Source organism: Phacochoerus africanus, chromosome 6, assembly GCF_016906955.1.
Source record: "Phacochoerus africanus isolate WHEZ1 chromosome 6, ROS_Pafr_v1, whole genome shotgun sequence".
Taxonomy (NCBI): Eukaryota; Metazoa; Chordata; class Mammalia; order Artiodactyla; family Suidae; genus Phacochoerus; species Phacochoerus africanus.
In genome coordinates, this window is record NC_062549.1 from 123125937 (window position 1) to 123132219 (window position 6283).

Consider the following 6283-nt stretch of genomic DNA (forward strand, 5'->3'; position numbering starts at 1 on the left):
TGTCCCGGGTGTGGGGAACAAGATGCTGGGAGGCTGGACCAGGACAGAAATGGTGCAAGTGGGAGATTTGCTCGGGTGTGCTCTGAAGGCCTTGCTGATGGACTGAAGGAAGGAAGAGGAAAGTCAAGGCGGACTCCTGGGTTGTGGCTTGAGCAACGGAATGGATGTTGGTTCTGGTTATGAGAAGCAGAAAACTGGAAGAGAACCAGCCAGGTTTGGGGGAGAAACAAGGGGTTCCACTACGACCATGACATAAGACGATGTTAAATGGGAGATGCCTATTAGTCACTTGGCGCTTCTGTGTGTAATCTACAAAGGAAGTCACACATTCATTCAATTACTATTTGTCGAATGAGTAAGAGGGTGCCAGCCCTTCTGGATGAGGGAGGCCAGACTGGGAGTCAAAGATGGATTCAGAGTGATGATGCTAACACGACCCCAGGGGAAGCTGTCCTACCCCTGTTACTGTCACCGGTCGTATCAGCCATTGGCAGAGGAGCTGGGCTGGGAACGAAGATCTCTCTGCTATAGGCAAAGGGTCTGCGTGGAGGAGAGACGGCAGGACCCATGTGCCCAGGCCGGGATTGAACCCAAGTCCTCGTGGGTACCAGTCCATGTGGATTTGTTTCCGCTGCACCACAGCAGGAACTCCTATCTGTCTTTTTAATTTTAGCCATCCCAGTGTCTGTGAAGTGGTATCTCATGGCAGTTTTGATTTGTGTTGTCTTAGTGACTAATGATGTTTTGCTTCTGTCAGTTTCAGCCTCTGAAGGATGTGGGGTCCCCAGACCAGGACATGATGGTAATTAGAATAGTGCTGTCGACGCCTTCCCTTCAAGCCTAAAGAGGTGCAGGTTTTATCAGAGTAGGAGCAAACAGGTAGGCTCTTTCCGCAACACGTGTGGTTTTGCCTGAGAGCCTGGCAGTGGAAGTGAACGCCTCCCCCCAAAAACAGTTTAAAAATTATTTTCACACACTAAACAAGTAGCTGAAGAAAAAATAAACTAACGTGGATAAAAGAGAAACTCTACCGGAAGAGATTTTATTATTTAAATACTTGCTAGGATGATATTTATTTGCAGAGAAACCTACTCCCCCAACTCACCTCCTGTGCTGGGCGAAGGGCACCACTGCCGTGGACAAAGACTGCCTGTCACCTGCCATTTCAGAAAACAAAACATGCCCTGGCCATCGAGCCATCAGCCACAGCAGCCGACCCAGACGGGACACTCTGAGGGGAATTTAGGATGGAGAAAAGCAGGACACTGGCCCTAAATATTAGGATGCATATCAAAGGCTTAGTTTCAAGGAGCCCAGACTCTTGCATCACCCCAAGCATAGAAAAGCACTAAAATCATTAACGTCAGACGTCTGATTTCTTTTAATTAGCGATAATCTGTTGAGGTTTGACAACATTTTTTCATTTTGTTTTGTTTTTCAGCAAAAACTCATATAAGCCTAGTTCCTCCCTTAGCTTGTTGCAAGAGTCCCTTCGATGTTTCCAAGAGGCTGTATCCCAGGCTCTAGTCCTCAGATATTCCCCAGATAAAACACAGTTCTCAACTCTGAGGTTGGGCATTTTTTTCTTTTCCGTCGACGCCCAGGACATCCACTGGTCCTGGTCTATCCAAGAGAAACAGGCACTTTCTTAGATCTGGGAGTTAAACTTCCTTCAGAGACATCTCATGGCAACTACCTCACGCACGGACTGTTTCCTGCCTGCTGGGGGTTTTATTGGGAGCCCTCTGTTGCACAATCACAAGAATTTCAGTGTTCCCAGCCTGCAGTTCTGGGATTAGAGGGTGCAGTTCTGGGATTAGAGGGCTAAGTTCCTGGGGCCCTGGAAGGAAAATCTAGCACTAGGATTCTCTAAAGCCTAAACTTGATGGGAAATGGGTTTGATGTTCACTTAGTGTGCAAACCAGGAATTCCCTAAAAATGACATTGCGAATCTAGTGGGAATCCTACCAACATATTCAGGGAGGTTCCAGAACTTTCATCACTGTTTGGGAAATGGGATTCCAATCTTGAATGCCTCCTTCCCAGGCTCATTCTTTCATCCTGTATCATGATGCCTGACTCTGCTTTTTAGAGCTTACAGCAGGAGAAATCTCCCACCACGGCAGATTTTTAAAAAAAGAAGTTTGCAGTTGTTCACACATACCCTGTTCTCTGGGGAACTTGGGTCAGGATCCGATTGTAGACCAGCTTTGTGCTCTGGGAGCAGCCAGCTGGAGAGACAGTTAAAGAAGAGAGAGGAGAAGCAGCGGCTAAAGGCAGGCTTTGTACATTTGGTAAACAGTCTGGCCTCTATATCACCTACAGCCCATGTGGTCTGGGGCAAATGACTTTCTAAGAACCTCCATTTCCTCCTCTGAAAAACCAAGGTAAGGCTGCTTACTCACCACAAAAGGCTGATATGAGGCATATATAAACCACCAAGAGAGCACTTGTTGTGCTCAGCGATACCGAAGAGGCTATGGTTGTTTTTGCTCTTCCCTCCGGCAGCGAGTGGAATGCGCCTCTCCTTGTCTCATCAGCCTCCTCCCAGACCCCCCACCCCAAACCCAGGGGAGAACTCCGGGCATCCAGAAGGTGTTCTAGAACACTGTTCTTAGGTGAAACAAATTCAGGTTTCCAGTTGAATAAAAGAGAGAATAGATGAGTGGATTTGGTCATGAAACAGATATGTACAGAGACCCTGTTATGTTCCAGACTGCTCTAGGCACAGAAGAAACAGCTGTGAACGAAACAGACAAGAATCCATGCCCTCATGGAGCTTCTCTGCTAGAAAGGAGAGAGAGACTCTACATAAAGAAATCACGGAAATGGACGGTAACTGGAGGAAGGGCTATGCCAAAAATAAAGCGAGGAAGGAGAAGGCCAGTGGAAGGGGACAGGGAGGCCAGAGATGGGTCAGGGAGGTCTTCGTCTTTTTTAAAGATTCTTAACATTTATTGAAGTGTAACATACACATAGAAAAGTATGCGTGTCGGAGTTCCCGTCGTGGCTCAGCGGTTAATGAATCCAACTAGGAACCATGAGGTTGTGGGTTCGGTCCCTGGCCCTGCTCAGTGGGTTGATGATCTGGTGCTGCCATGAGCTGTGGTGTAGGTTGCAGACGCGGCTCGGATCTGGCCTTGCTGTGGCTCTGGTGTAGGCCAGTGGCTACAGCTCCGACTCGACCCCTAGCCTGGGAATCTCCATATGCCTCTGGTGCGGCCCTAGGAAAAGGCAAAAAGACGAAAAAAGAAAAAAGAAAAGCAAAGCATGCATGTCAAGAGTGTGCCGTTCCATGGTGTCCTGCAAAGTGAAAGTATCCGTGTAGCCAACGTATACAACGTAATCAGAACCTCAGAAAGCTCCCGGGAGATCCTCCGCAGCCACTACCCCTTTCCTCTTGCCTAAAGGTCCGTACTTTTCTGATCTCTAAGAAAAGAGAGGCGCTTTGCCCGTCTTCAAAATTTGCATAGTGGCATCAGCAGCGGGACGACACTTTAGCATTCCAAAGGCTGGATTCCTTAGGGGTGAGTTCGTCTTCCTGGGCTCATTTCTAAAGAGCCAGCTCTTTCAAGCCAGCTCATCTTCCAGCTCAGCGTCCCTCTGGCCCCAGGCACCCAGCAGACAGGCTCAGGGTCAAAAGCCAGGCGGCAGTTGTGAGGACGAGCGCTGATGAGGCCGGCAGAGGGAGAGACCCTGGGCAGTGCTCCAGGACACGCCATCCTGGGAATGAGACCACCTTGGGGAAGGTCTCCGCCTTGGCTCTGGCTAAAAGCCTCGCACTGTTTCCTTGAACAGCACTGGACAGACACGGTGTCACACACTTGAAAGCCCTTCCGTGTTTGCATTGCCTGCATGATACATTCCTGTCCAGAGTCATCCAGACAAACAGCTGCTCATTTCCTAGCAACACTGCTCTAGCCATTCTTGTATGGAATGGAATTAATCCTGGCACAGAAAGAGAAGTTTATATTTCAGAAGAAAAAAAATTTTTTTTCTTTACTTTTAGGGCCGCACCTGTGGCATATGAAGTTTCCCAGGGTAGAAGGCGAATTGGAGCTACAGCTGCCAGTCTACACCACAGCCACAGCAACACAGGATCGGAGCAGCATCTGTGACCCACACCACAGCTCATGGCAACGCCAGATACTTAACCCGCTGAGGGAGACCAGGGATCGAACCTGCGTCCCCATGGTAACTAGTCAGGTTCGTTAACCACTGAGCCACAACAGGCACTCCAGAAGAAAACAAATTTTTTCAAAGTTCCTTCTCCCTGTCTGCCCTACTACTCAACCTCCACCCACAAGGCCCATCCTGGAGCAAGCTCAGCAGGGGTTCCCTTCCTCCAGCACCTCAAAAGCCCTGACTGTGTGATAGATTTGTCGAGAGGACTCGAATAAAGAATTGTATCACGACGCTCGCATAGAGCTACCACCATTGGCTATTTCTTGACATTATGGAATCATCAGTTTCTGCCTCGTGACGAGTTTAGTAGGAAGCCTGGGCAAGCCTACAGAAAAAAGAGTTAGAATCCCATGATGTCAGAGTAACAAGGCCTTACCAAACTGTCTGGTGAAGGCTGGAGAGTAGGTTGGATCCTGGCCTTTTGCAAGGCTTGGTGCTGGCTCCACGTAGCCCTGTCCCTGAAGTCTCGGGTGGGGAAGGGACGTGGCGGGTGATAGATCAGCAATGTCTGCCGTGGATGAGATGCGGCCAAAGGGCAGGCCTCTTGGGTGTGTTCCACACCTTGTCGAGGTCCAACTTCTCACTTTACAAACAAGGGAACGGAAATTCAGAGAACTGAGGTGCCTCCATGAAGATTGTACCCCCAGCAAGAAGCAGAGCTGGACCCGGACCCCGCCCTCTAGCTTTCCGTCTGGGATTGTTTTCAACACCAACTCTTTTGCTTTCCTTCAGAAAGTCTGGACGGGGCACATTTCATGAGGCAAGGCGCAATTAGGGAGCTGGCTCTACCTAATGCCTGACCAAGAGACATAGGAACCCCAGCAGGAAGGATGGGTCTCCACTCCGCACAGAAATCTGTAGTGACGTTCAGGGCCCTAAATTCCTGACCCAGAGCCTGAAGTGTCCCCTTCTCCCTGTGATTATATTGCCCTCACCATTCTTACCATCCCAGTTTCAATGGCCTCAAACTGGTGATGGTATGCACAGAAATGCTTTTTATTTTCTCTCGGTTTGGTTCACATAAGTTGTGTTTACTTCTATTTTATTTTTTTAAATAAATTGTATTGGAGTAGAGTTGACTTAGAAAATTGTGTTCGTTTCAGGCGTACAGTAGAGTAAATCAGTTTTGCATTTATATGTATCTATTCCTTTTCAGATTCTTTTCCCATATAGGTCATTGCACAGTAGGTCCTTGTTACCTGTCTATTTTATACACAGTAGTGTGCATAGGTCCATCCCAACCCCCCAATTTATCCCTCCTGCCCCACGTTTCCCCTTTGGTAACCATGAGTTTGATTTCAAAATCTCTGAGTCTGTTTCTGTTTTGTAAGTTCTTTTGCATTACTTTTATTAGATTCCACATATTGGTGATCTCACGTGATATTTGTCTTTCTCAGTCTGACTGACTTTATTTAGTATGATAATTTCGAAGTCCATCCGTGTTGCTGCAAATGGCATTATTATTTCTTTTTCGTGACTGAGTAGTATTCCCTTGGACATGTGTACCACATCTTCTTTATCCATTCCTCTGTTGATGGACATTTAGGTTGCTTCCTTGTCTTGGCTATTGTGAACACTGCTGTGATGTACGTGGTGGTGCATGTATCTTTTTGAATTATGATTTTCTCTGGATAGCTGCCCAAGAGTGGGATTGCTGGATCATATGGTAGTTCTATATTTAGTTTATTTAAGGAACCTCCATTCTGTTCTCCATAGTGATTGGACCAACTTACATCCTCACCAGCAGTGTGGGAGGGTTCCCTTTTCCCCACTCCCTCTCCAGCATTTATTGTTTATAGATTATTTGGGGGATGTCATTTACGTCTATTTTAAACTTGGCCTTCCTGGCTAAGAATAATGGATTTATTTGATGAGAAAAGACATTCATATTGGGTGTCACTAGAAGGGAAAAAGGACCAGAGAAGTTTTTTGGTTTTGTTTTAATTTATCAAAAGATAAGCTATATTTTAAAAAATAAAATAAAATAAAATAAGCCCCGGCTCAACTGGTGATATTTGCCTTTTCTTTTGGCCTGGGACCTGGTCTAGTGCCAAGCTCCAGGCTGACCATTACCTCCTCCCTCACCCGGCAAACGCTG